We start from the raw sequence: 13,130 nt of genomic DNA on the forward strand, positions 1-13,130 counted from the left end.
GTACAGCGGTTCGACCTGCTCAGCATGACCTATGCCCTAGTCACACTGCGAAGGCCACACACCGGGGTTAGAAAAGCCAGGCAGCATCTGAGCGGGTGCTGTGCCTGGCATTAGACTAATCTAGTCAAATCTAGTCTAATCCCAAAATCCCGGTATTGGAAACTCCAATCCCCCAATTCAAATCCTGGACATTTTGGGGCCAAATCCCGGGATCCCGCCGATCCCGGGATTGGCCATCCTAAATTACACTAATCTAATGACTAACCTGCTGAAGGCAACCCACTTGGGGATTGTATTGGCTATCGGCTGTCACATGTTTTGGATAGCCAATACGGATCTCGATTTGAAAACCGAACCCACACATCTCTATTAAAAAGGAATTTTTGCCATGTGTGTAATTTACCTATAGCAACCAATACATTTAAAATCAGTTGTGCAAACTCAAGTACAGATTCTAAACAGAATTCAAATTCAAATTCTAACTGTCATAATATTTCTAAATAGAATTCTTATATGAACAATTCTGCCCCTTTGTACATGGCTAAATGTCAAAGACTAAGTAAAAGGAAAAGTGCTTGAAATGTTATACCTATACTTAATGAGGGCCAGTGTTTTGCTTTTCCTGACAGAGTCTCGTTAAGCTTAGGTGTAATTATTTTTACATTAAGCAATATAACAGACAAAAAGAGCCTGGGTGACGGAACAGTGCTGCTGACCCAGGGTGGCAATATGCATTATACATTTTCCCTTCCTCCCCACTAATACGAGCCGTATACTGTACACAGATTACCAAAGCATGCACTTGAGTAAATCAATGAAGAACGCAAGGCCACAACTAGCAACAATTTGTACAGCGTAGATAAACATCTTCATGCTTTGATTTTAAGGGACCAAATTGGAGAAAACAATGTGAATGGAGTTTGAAGTTTGCTTGTTGTGTGGAGATTGGAAGAAAAGGTGGTCGACTGCGCTAAGTAAACATAAATTTTAGCTATACACAATGGATAGAAAGAGGTCAGGTGTATGGTGAAAAAAGGTTGTACAATTTATTAAAAAATTCTCACATATAATAAAGCAATAAAATGAGGATAAAAAGTGATAAAAAAGTCATTTTATCCTCATTTTATTGCTTTATTATATGTGAGAATTTTTTAATAAATTGTACAACCTTTTTTCACCATACACCTGACCTCTTTCTATCCATTGTGTATAGCTAAAATTTATGTTTACTTAGCGCAGTCGACCACCTTTTCTTTCTGTTTACCATTGTATTGGGGTTGACTCCCCCTTTTTTTAGACCGCTGCTCCATTAGCCAAGCAGACTCATACACCAGCGCCTTTTTTTTGGATATTTTTATCCTTCTTTCTTGTGTGGAGATTGTCCATGATAACCGTCTGTGTAATATTTGAGTACATTTTTGTGTTCCACCACATTGTCTCCTAATTGGAACTGAGAGTCCACGGCATATTGATTGAGAGCATTATCGAAACAAAGCATTCAAAGGATACCACTTATATATTATTCAAGAAGCCTCTAAAATGCAACAGTGAAAACTACATGTCATAAATCTCAAGGACCATTTTGAGCTTTTGATTATATTAATAAATGGATAGATTTTTGTGGTTGAAACAACCGTGTGTCCTGTTAGAGTCCTAAAAACCACAATGTAGTCACTGATGGGTACTGCAAAAGCGAGAAGGTTACATCAGTGTTGTTACAAAAAAAAAAACCTGCATATTTTAAAGATAGAAAAAGTGACAAGATCAAATGCAAATTTCACAACCCTCTGCACGGAAGTAAATCATTGGACTAAAATAGAACTTTCAATAGGCACATCACAAGCAAGCTTCTAAATTTTGAAACATTTCCTTTGGGCCCATCGGCATTCTCCGTAGACAGGTTACTTAAACAGTAACTTAGCTATTTTGTTGGTTTGACAAACGATTCACGATTCATGAGAATTTAGACCATTATTCACTAGGAAATAGTGTGTAGGGGTTTTAAATTGGCTAAATAGTGGTTCAGAAAAATGGCTTCCTCAGCTGTGACTTGGGGGGGAGGGGGGGGGGGGGGCGGGCAGGGACTTTGTTGGTCTGTGCTGTGAGCAGGGACATTGCTAATGCACCCGCCCATAGGTGTGGAGAGTGATAAATGACCAGCCAATGAGCTCCTACCTGCTGTGTTTCAGGCTGTGTTTGAAAATTGTCAGTAAGAAGCTGATTGGCTGGATGTTGGCCAGAAGAGGAAACAAATCTTGATTCATGCCTCTTAAATGATTTGTCATTTTTCGACCTTATGGTAATGCCCCTTACACATTATGCACCACACAGTAATACCCTTTGCACTATATTATGCCCAAAACAGTAATGTCGCTGACACCCTTTTATGTCACACACAGTACTGTCCCTTGCATCAAATTATACCCCTCACAGTAATGCTTATTGCACTATATTATGCCCCACGGTTATGCCGCTGACACCAGGGGCTTAACACCAGGGCCATAGATATGCTCCTGACATCATATTAAGCCTCACATGACCCTTACAAATCGCTAGAGGAGGCCACCGCCTCAAAAAGCTGCAACCTCAAAAAACTGTCTGCTGTATGGGGGCAGCCATTTTGTAAGTGTCTGTTTTCATGAGCAGCAAGTCGGAGCCAGGAGGAGAGCCAAGACTGCAACCACAGATGCGGCAGGTCCCGGCAGGAGGCAGCGGCGTAACAATAGCCCCACAGACCCCTGGAGCCCACACTTTCTCAGCGCCTTCCAGCCATCACGGGGTCTGCGGGGCTATTGTTACACCACTTGCAGCCACCTCCCCTAGATCCTTAAGAACTGTCTTCTCTGATGTACAGTAGTGGCCATTTTGGGAGGCACTTCTTCAATGGTACTCTGTGCGGATGGTCAGATAGCATGGAGTATAGTGCAGACACTGGTCACAGGCACCCCGTGTGATTGCACATCTTTCCCGGCCCAGCTGTTAAATATTTTGGGGCCTGGAAGGAGCATCTAATCCAGAGACAAAACAGCAGAGTATTTGACAGACTGTTATATGTTTTTACCATGTAAGTGCATTATTATGAATGAAATTGCCATTCGACATTTAAGGCATTTGTGCCCGTTATGTTTACTGTGTTCATAGTTTGTTTGGTTTACATTTCTATTGCTGTGTTACTAAACCTCTGTGCCATATTTTGGTGCTCGAAAAGGGAATTTGAGTCCTGCTGTAGGGAAACACCATATATTATTATTATTATTATTATTATTATTATTATTATTATTATTATTATTATACTAGTACGCCCATTCAAAGCAAATGCTTCAAAAGCTAGTCTGCTACCTTGTGATTGCTTCTGTGTTTGTGTATGTGTGAGAGAGAAAGAGATGCAGTTTCACTCGCTGCCAACAGATGGCAGCGTTATGGAGACACACAATTTTATAACTTGATTCTGTATTGCAGAGATAGGCTGTGATGCAGAATGCTAACATCCACATATAAATATGTGAACGATAAATAAACAGGGCCTTAAAACACTACGCCCAAATCATGCTATTGTTCATAAACTAAGCCGCGGCAAAACTAAATATCGTTCCACCACATTTGTCGGATCGTTTATCTTTTCGCGTACAATTTATCAAAAGTGTCTTTGCTGTTTGTCCTCATGGGAGACTTCTTAAAGGTCATACGACTCAAACAAACAGGCTATTGCTATGTGTGTTTGGTATTCATTCCATCTGGGCTCTGCTCACCACAGCTTGATTGGCTATTAGAATACGGATAGTTCATCCATACAGGAAACACACTGTCAGTATACACCGACACTTTCCAAATGCTCCACAGCCCAAGAACAGAACAAGCTGTGTTCTTGGTCCATCAACCATTTGGAAGTGTTAGTGTATACTAACAAAGTGCTTTCTGTAAGTATCAATGATGTCTTTTATCAAGCATTCAGCTGCGGGAACATAGCTCAGGTGGAACGTAAAGCTAGGATCCTGTGTCTGTGTAGTTTCTCTGAATCTTCCACCTAGTGCAGTCAGATATTCTTAAATAAAAAACATATCTTCGCTGCTTTATTATAGTAAAGTAAAATAATATCACTAAATTTATTTTCTTACGCTTCATATTTCGGTCTACTGTATTGTGGAAATCAGACAATCTATACGGCATCACATACATTCCTGGTGAACGGGATCTATTAAAAATTAATGATCCATGAAAATTTAATGACCCCACTATTGCTGTAAGAAATATCAGGAGCCTTTTTTTTTTTAACTTTCACAGATTGACGTAAATATTTTATTCCTAAGGAAATAGCCAACAATGCTGATAATAATAACAGTTTAGGTTTTACAGATACACAATAGGCTTTACGGTTTTTACAGTATCTGGAAGATTAACAAATGAAAGGGTCGCGGTAGAGTAGGCTACAGCAAGGTAACATAAAACACGATACTTACAAACAAAATGAGCAAAACAACAACAAAAAGTACAGTAGAAACATTTTTTTTTAATATTCTTGTAAGACACGGAAATAAAGATACCTTATAAACAGGAACATATTTGTTCAAAACAAAAGACTTTTAACAATTTAACTTGGGGGCCATGCAATGTTATTGGGTATGTACAGTATGTATGTAATCAAAAATCAGGTATGGTCACTATGAGTCAAGAATGCCTCAACATTAGCTATGCATTTAAATGGGCTTTGTTGTGTGTGCTTGAAGAAACCCCATTAAAATGAGTGAGCCATTTAAACAGTAAACCTTAGGTAATAGGTATATAAATTATATATTGGAAAGCTGACCCTTCCTAGCCACCATCAAAAATTCTGGGTGAGGTACTGGGGTCCGACAGTTGGGATCCCGACAGTCATTAGCCCGGCGTCGGGATCCCGACTGGCCGGACCCAGACAGCATGGCGAGCGCAACTAAGCCCCTTGCGGGCTCGCTGCAGGCACGGTGGCGTGCTATGCGAGCCTCCTATTCTATTCTCCCTCTATGGGGGTCATGGACCCCCACGAGGGAAAATAGCCGCGGGTGTCGGGAACCCGCCTGTTGGTGTTTTGACAGTCAGGATCCCGACGTCGGGTAAATGCCTGTCGGGAACCTAACTTTCGGGACCCCGTCCGGCACCCAAAAATTCCTTTACCTGCCCTTGTAGTTGAAAGTCTGGGTAGTTTTCTACAATGAAATGGAGATTGGAAATGTGGGTTCCCGTGCTGTAGCAGAAACCAACCCCATACCGGTCAGTGCAGGGCTAAAGAGAACGGTTGAAAAACTTTTTCATTCCCAACATGGCCCTAACTGTGCGGAGTTTGTATATTATCCAGTGCTTGTGTGGGGTTTCTCCGGTTTCCTCCCACATTCCAAAAATATACTGGTAGGTTAATTGGCTCCCAATAAAATTAACTCTAGAATGTCTGTGTGTGTGTACAAGTGGTAGGGAATATAGATTGTAAGCTCCACTGGGGAAGGGACTGATGTGAATGTTCTAATATTCTAATATTCTCTGTAAAGTGCTGTGGAATATGTGTGCGCTATATAAGGAACTGTTAATAAATAAATTAAATAAATAATACTGTTCACACCTAATGATCATAGCAAAGGAGTCTATGGGACTACTTTACTTTCATTGGCCAATCACAAGCATGTCCCTCTACTGTCCCCTTGTGCTGTAGTTGGCAGCGATAATGTTAGGTAGTTTCACGCTTTGAACTGTGTCACACAGCTTTCCCTTTGGAGATATCTTCACCATCCTCTCTGCTCCTCAGACTATTGACCGTGACTCACAGCGAAATCAGTTGTGTATGGGCCGGGGGGGGCAGAGTGCCAAATGCTTCCTGGACGGATCCCATTTTCAGCTCCTTGGGCTGTTTTTCGGCCACTGGTATGCACAATGTAATAACAAGTTCCACCACTGCCTATTGCCATAATTAGGCAGTGCGTGGCCATATTATTACATAGCAGCACAGCACTGTTCACCAAGCGCCAACTTCAGGTATAACTTCTGCGATGCCCCTACCTCTATTTCCTTTCTCCTGGTCAGTGACTCCACCTCTGCACTCCCTTTGACTGGACTACATAATACATGCATGATCTCATCTTCAAATGCCAGCGTTGTCTTAAAAGGGGTCTCTGCTGGGTCACACCCACCTTAGACTCAAATTCCGGGTGCGACCTGGCTTTTATCATCTAAAAATTTAAAATTAAATTCAGTGGTGGCTCTTACCTCATCGGAGGAGAGGGGCTGCCGAGATGCCCCTCTCCGCTGCTGCCGCTGCTAGTCCCCGCTGGTTCCTGCTGCCGCCATCTTCTTGTCCGGATCACCGTTGCAGAACCGGCGCATTCGCAAAAGCCTCTTTATTACTGTGCATGCGCTGGCCCCAGCCTCTATGGGGCTGCTTTGGGAGAAGACTCGTAGAATTGTATTGACAGTCCCAGGTCCAGCACATGCGTAGTATCATCTGCAGTACTGCACATGCGCAGAACCCGCGTTTAGGGGCTGCCCCGCAGCTGCGTATAGAGAGGCATCCTGGAGGGAGGGAACACCTCCCAATGGGACTGCCTTGAGTGACTGGCAGGTCGGACTTCCAATATTATTATTATTAACAGTTTCTTATATCGCGCACACATATTCCTCAGTGCCAGGGGCGGATTGGCCCACTGATTTGCCGTCCTTTCCCCTGGCTGGGCTGTGGGCCTCGGACTGCGCTACCACAGTGGTTAGTGCCCGTGGCCGTAGCCACCAACTGCCCAGTGCCCACAGCCAATATGGCCGCGACCGCAGTCGATTTCTGGTGACGTCACCCGGGACTGAGCATCTTCGGCGTGGATGGCGGTGGGAATGCGTGGCCTCAAGCGGCGTGTCACCAGCTTGGTAAGTGATGCGCTTCCCCCCCCCCACTGGCTCATTGCCATGCCCCCCCCTCATTAACGTGCACATCCACCTCCCGCCCTGCCAGCTCATTACTGTCTCAACCCCCCACCCGCCGGCTTATTACCGTGTCACACACACACCCCCGCTCCTTACCATGACAACACACACACACCCGTGGGCTGCTTGATTAAAAAAATTCCCGGGACAGATTTTGTAGCCAATCCGCCCCTGCTCACTGCTGTGAGGCAGTAATGCTAACCATTACACCATCCATACTGCCCCGTATATTGACTACCTTCTATAATAACAGATGTAGAGGACAGTGGACCATTGTTTCACAGGAACCTGTTAGGTACGGTATACAGGAAATACAAGATGAGACAGAGTACGGATGGGAGGGGCCTGGCCAGAGCGAAGGCCAGCTTGGTCTTTTTAATCGGTAGGCTATAAGAATTTAATACAGTTAATTACACAGAATTCTATTTGATACTTTAAAGGTTATTGTGTTATTTTGGTTAGCAGGTGTATGTACCACTTCTCTCTACACTTTAACTCCAATGCAGAATATGATTTTAGGCTACGTTATATATATTTGATATGTAACCAATATACATGACACTTGCATTGTGATTAATTTAATATGACCGACCTCTTCAGCCTAACTAATGATAATGTAGGTTCAGTCGCAGTTTGTCACGGTCTGGAAATGCCAAAAGTGGAAATGTTATGTTCTGTATTAATGGTTAGAGCCCCTTCCCTGATGCATGAGGGAGTAGGAAGGCAAGCAAGATTATTCGCTGTCATATTAGCCAACCTCGGGCCATCAATTTCTGAAATAATTAATCATAAACCAACTATACAGTAACATGGAAAGAAAGTCTAAATTACCCAGAGATCTGCAAACTGTCTCTGCATAATTAATGTTAGGAATCAAATTTATGGCCAGAGTCGCAAAGAAAATAATTAGCCTAATTTTGGGGAATGGTAATGGTAAGAACATTATTGGTAATTTATAAAGGTTATTCCTTTCTTAAATATGGAAATATTACTACTGGGACTTAAAGTAAAGCCAAGAATAATGGAACACATTCTGGAAGACAAAATAATGCATGGAATGTGATTAAGGGCTCGTGTTATTTAAAAATGCTTCTTCAGCATTACAGAAACCTAGAAAGAAATGTGATCTTTTGTACTGATGGGTATAATACTATATATATAGAGGTATTCTCTGCTGTGATATAGTGCTATTTATTGCATTACAGAGCTAATTCCTTCAGAGGGGTATGAAAATATTGACTTTTTCTCCTCTCAGTGCATTTGTGTACTACTTTGTTTATACAAATGTCAGACAGCTTTGACTACGATAACCTAATAGAGAGACAAAAAAATGTCTGAAGCCTTCAACTTGTTACCAACCCTTCTGCAAAATAATGTGTGGTCATTGAATGCTGGTCAAAAATTCTTCAGCCCATAAAAATAGTTTTACCATTAACATCTTACCTCCCAACTGTCCCGATCTTTGCGAGACAGTCACAATTTTGTTTTATGACTGTCTTGCTGTCCCACTCATGGGCAACAGTGCCCCATGGTGGGCATTCACTTTAATCACTGCAGACAGAGGGTGTGGGGGCATGCCAGCATCTCAAAAAATGCAGGACATACCCCCTTAGTGATGGGGCATGGTTTCTGTTATTTCCCATAGTTAGGGTGTCAGGTCTTGGGGGGGGCTGTGTTCCCGGAGTGGGTATATAGACACTGATGGATAATGGAACTGGGGAGACTTGATGTAATGGTACATAAGCAAGAGATGAGTACAGGAACACGGAGGGCACAGGAATACTCTGGCAGAGGTGCGAAGTCTAACCCAAAGGTGGTTTTCACCAGGAAAAGAGGTAAAACCAGTGCTGGTGGCCATCAATCATAACCTATATGGACAAATAGAAGCAAATCCTGTCCCTCACCATCTGATTGCAGTACAAATTTGTTCTCAAAATGGGCAAAACCATGTGCACTTCAGGTGGGGCAGATGTAACGTGTGCAGAGAGAGTTAGATTTGTGTGAGTTATTTTGTTTCTGTGCAGGGTAAATACTGACTGTATTATTTTACACTGCAATTTAGAATTCAGAATTCAACACATCCCACCCAAATCTAACTCTCTCTGCACATGTTACATCTGCCCCACCTGCAGTGCACGTGGTTTTGCCCATTTGAGAACAAATTTGTCCTGCGATCAGATCTGAATAAGGGCCTATGTATTTAATGCAATATTTGTTTCTGAATTACTGCATAAGAAACTCTTGGCTCGATGGACTGGACAGAAACATCAATTCAAAGTTTTTTGATACATGGTTGCCATATGTTCGAACCCTGTGTCGTCCGTCCGTCCCTCCCCCCGTCCCCCCCCCCCCCCCCTGAAATTGGCCCTTAAGAATTATTTTTCACATACCTCATGGTACCTTCTGGAATCATTGAATAATGAACCTCCATTTTAGTACTTTATTGATACTGCCTGATTTTGTCTAACTCGTGCTATATTTTTGTACCTGCACTTTGTTATTACAGTTGAATTTACTGTCCTGTTATAACTACTGTTACTGTCTTGAATGGAATTTAATGTATTTGCGATCGCTGTATTTCTGTATTGTAAAGTTTTTCCTGTCAATAAATAAAAATTTAAAAAAAAAGAAACTCTTGGCTTAGGGGTACCTTGCACATTTTTTAATGCTCTAGGGTGCCGTGATTCAAAGATGTTTGGGAACCACTGGTTTAGAAGAAAAGAAAAGGGCACACAGGAATGCAAAGGCCACACAGAAGAAAATAAAAACAATGCAGAGGAGAAAAGGTGAGGGCATTACGAAATGTATAATACTAAAGGTATAAAGAAAAAAAATAGATGTATGTGGTGGAAAAGAGAAATGGAGTAAGGGGGGGGGGAGTAAAAAAGAGGTAGTTGGGAGTGCTGACAATAGGTAGGAGTTAAGAGAGAGAGAGGCAGCACCAAAGATAACATTTTGTTAGTACATGAATCCAACATATAAGATATCAACTACTATATTTAGCCATTAACAACATTAGCTTGCTACTTCTTTGTCACGTGAATTATACAGCAGCTACATAATAGCTCCAATGAATTCCCACGAGTCGTTATATGGGATATTGTCAACATGGAAGCGCGTATCCCTAGTGTATTAGCCGATGTGAGTGTATTTTCACAGTGAATGTTTTTTGTTTTTCTTGTGAGAGCTTCCTTTAATGACAGAGTAAAGTGCTCATGGGCTTCTGATGTCAGGTCCAACAACCCATGCAAGGAGACGCATTTGTTCCTACGTTGTGCCAGTCTTACTTACTAGCCAACTGTCCATATAAAGAAAATAAGTGGTCAGGAAATGTCTTTGCCTAAACTCAATGAAGAGGGAAGAATTATATCTCATCTGTTATCAGGGATTTTGTTTCACCTGCTTTATGCAGGCAAAGCAAAATCCCCAAAAGCAGCCTAGTTTTTAAGCAAAAATGGAACACACGGGATTTATTGAACTTCTGTGTTTCCAGAAGTAAATGTATTTTTTATTTTTTGGGGTTGGGGGGGGGGGGGGGAACTTTAATCGGATAGCCCAGGAAAAATTATCAGAGAACCATAGCAACCAGAGTCTATCTATAATCTTCTAGAAGGTGCTAAATCAATGAGAAGTAGAGTTTGGTTAGTTGCTGTTGGAACCTTTCCATCTTCCATAGAACTCCTATCTTAGTAAATTTACTCCTTAGGGTGGTATTTAATTCAATAAAAAAAAAATAGGATGTTTTCGATGCTGAACTGTTCAATTTTATTTTCAACCGTATTTCTGTAATTTTTCACCAATACCATTTCAACTTTTTTGGTTGGAAAAGGTATTGGCGAAAAATGACGAAATAAATGGGCAAAAACACCCGCAATTTTGCCAAAAACACAAGAATTGCCAAGTACAGATGGGTCAGGTCCCATCTTTGCAGGGGATGGCGCTGGCGTCGCCAGCCGCCATCCCCCGCCAGCGCCATGGCGATCGTGAGAAGGGGTTGCGCGCGTCCCCTTCCGACGGCGCTTCCATCAGTTCCCCGGGTCCCCGCCGGCTTGCCGGCGGTAACCCGGGGTCCCCGCCGCCTGCCCGCACCCCCCACTAACCCCCCCTAACCCTGTCCGTCTCCCTGAGGCGGAGACGGACAGGGTTTCCGTCGCGCTAGCGACGGAGACTGAGACGCGCGTGCGCGTGAGACGCACGCGCGTCTCAGTCTCCTCGCTGGCGAGGCTGCTGGCGGGTCGCCAGCGCGTACGTTCTGGCGACCCGCCAGCAAGGATGTAGGACATAACATACTGTAACTTGCCGATCCATGTGTTTTTCGGCCATGACAACGTTTTCGCATAGCTGAAAAATTTGCACTTTAATTGAATAGGCCGAATGGAAATTTGGCCTAAAAACAGTGCAGATTTTTAAATGTGTATTTTATTTATATGAACGAAATGGACTACAATTGAATAGCTCCATCTGTAGAATTGGGCAAAAATCGTGGTAAGAGCCTGTTTTTTTTTTTTTCACCTAAAAAATTTTCAGGAATAATTGAATATACCCCTACGGTGGAGAATTCTACTCTTGGAACAGAACTTATTGAATTCTTGTGTCCTATAATTTCTAATAAAGAAATAAAAACAGATAATGCCAAAATACAGACAATTAAAAGTTGGCCAGATCCTCAAGGTGTAAGGGCAACAGATGGTTACTATGGGTTTCTTCCCCACCATTCAACCTTTTTTAACTCATGAATGGAGTCAATTTCTATAGTCAAAATCCCAATGAAAAGCCTTGTAGCAGTTAAAAGAGGGATTACGATCATCACCGGTAGTCAGTATGACCCTCACTTACCATTTGTTCTAAAAATTGCATCTGAAACTGCAGTTGGCTTCTGTTTCATCTCCGAGAGGCTCAATCCAGTGGGGAAAAAACTGTGAACTATTAGCCATTATTTCACTTTTAATGACTTGAGGGGGCATTCAGTCTGTATCAACTGAATACTATAATTTGGAAATATTAAGTCAGCTGAATGAGTGAATGCCATACAAGCAGGGCCGGTGCAAGCCATGTCAGTGCTCCAGAGGACAACTTGCCCCGCCCCCTCCGCTCACTTGACCGTCTCTGCTCACCCGCTCCCACTGGTCCAAGGGAGGTCTAAGACCGCCTCCGACCCAGTACACAGGGGGTGGTGCGGATGCCGATCGTCTGGCTCCATGGGGGGGTTGTGGGGCATTGACCCCACCGCTCACCCGCTACACGGAGGGGGGGTGGATGTGGCCGCCGCCGACCTGCTCCATGGGGGTAAATTCGCCTCTGACTCGGTCCACGCCGCTGCCTTGCTACAAACTGCTGCCCTCCAGGGCGGGCGCCCACATGCAAATGCCTAAAGCTGCCTAAAGGTGGCGCCGGCTCTACTTACAAGTCAATTAAGCCCTATTCTTTATGTTATTTTGTAGTGACTTACAGACCAGTTTCTAAAAATGGAAAGGTAGATGCATTGTCAAAACAATGCAGAGGAGGTTGGGGCTACCCCTGTGCTTTATCACCCATTGTGAAGGAAAGTTAGACAGCTCTTAGCTCAACAAGTTCTGTGGCATTGTTGTCACCACTCATCAAATCAGAAAGATTGTCAAAGGGAATCTTATATTAAAGGGAATCAGATCTTGGAAGGTGACTGCCTGGCTATTCATTCTCCAGCATATGTGCCTACTGCTCAATAGCACACAAATTGTTCTGCTACAGTTTCCTTATTAACCCTCTACCAGACAACAATAGTCAGCAAAGCCTTTTTCTGTAAATTGCACCACCCACAAAATTACACCATCCACCATTATTTCCTGTTTCCTATAGGGTCCACCATAGGCCTGTCTTCTTCTCCAGTAAAATCCATAGGGTACCTGTGAATAAAATTCATACTCACATCGCAACTGGTGTAGATTGCATCCTCTTTGTTACATCCAGGAATAAAAAAATAAAATAAACGAATACCCGTCTCCAGCGTACTGAAGGGCTGCAAGCGTGCTGACATTTACTAGGTTTTTTTTTTTATAGATGATACGCATGGTTTTACCTTAAAAAGCCAGCTTAGCAAATGGTTGCAACAATTAAAAGTAACATTCCCTGTTCTCAGCGCCATTCACATTTTGGGCTGCTGGGCCTAGCGTCTAGGTTATGTACAGCTGGGATAGTCAGTAGATGCACCCTGTTTCACT

Source organism: Crinia signifera, chromosome 9 (genome assembly GCF_055691185.1).
Source record: "Crinia signifera chromosome 9, ASM5569118v1, whole genome shotgun sequence".
Taxonomy (NCBI): domain Eukaryota; kingdom Metazoa; phylum Chordata; class Amphibia; order Anura; family Myobatrachidae; genus Crinia; species Crinia signifera.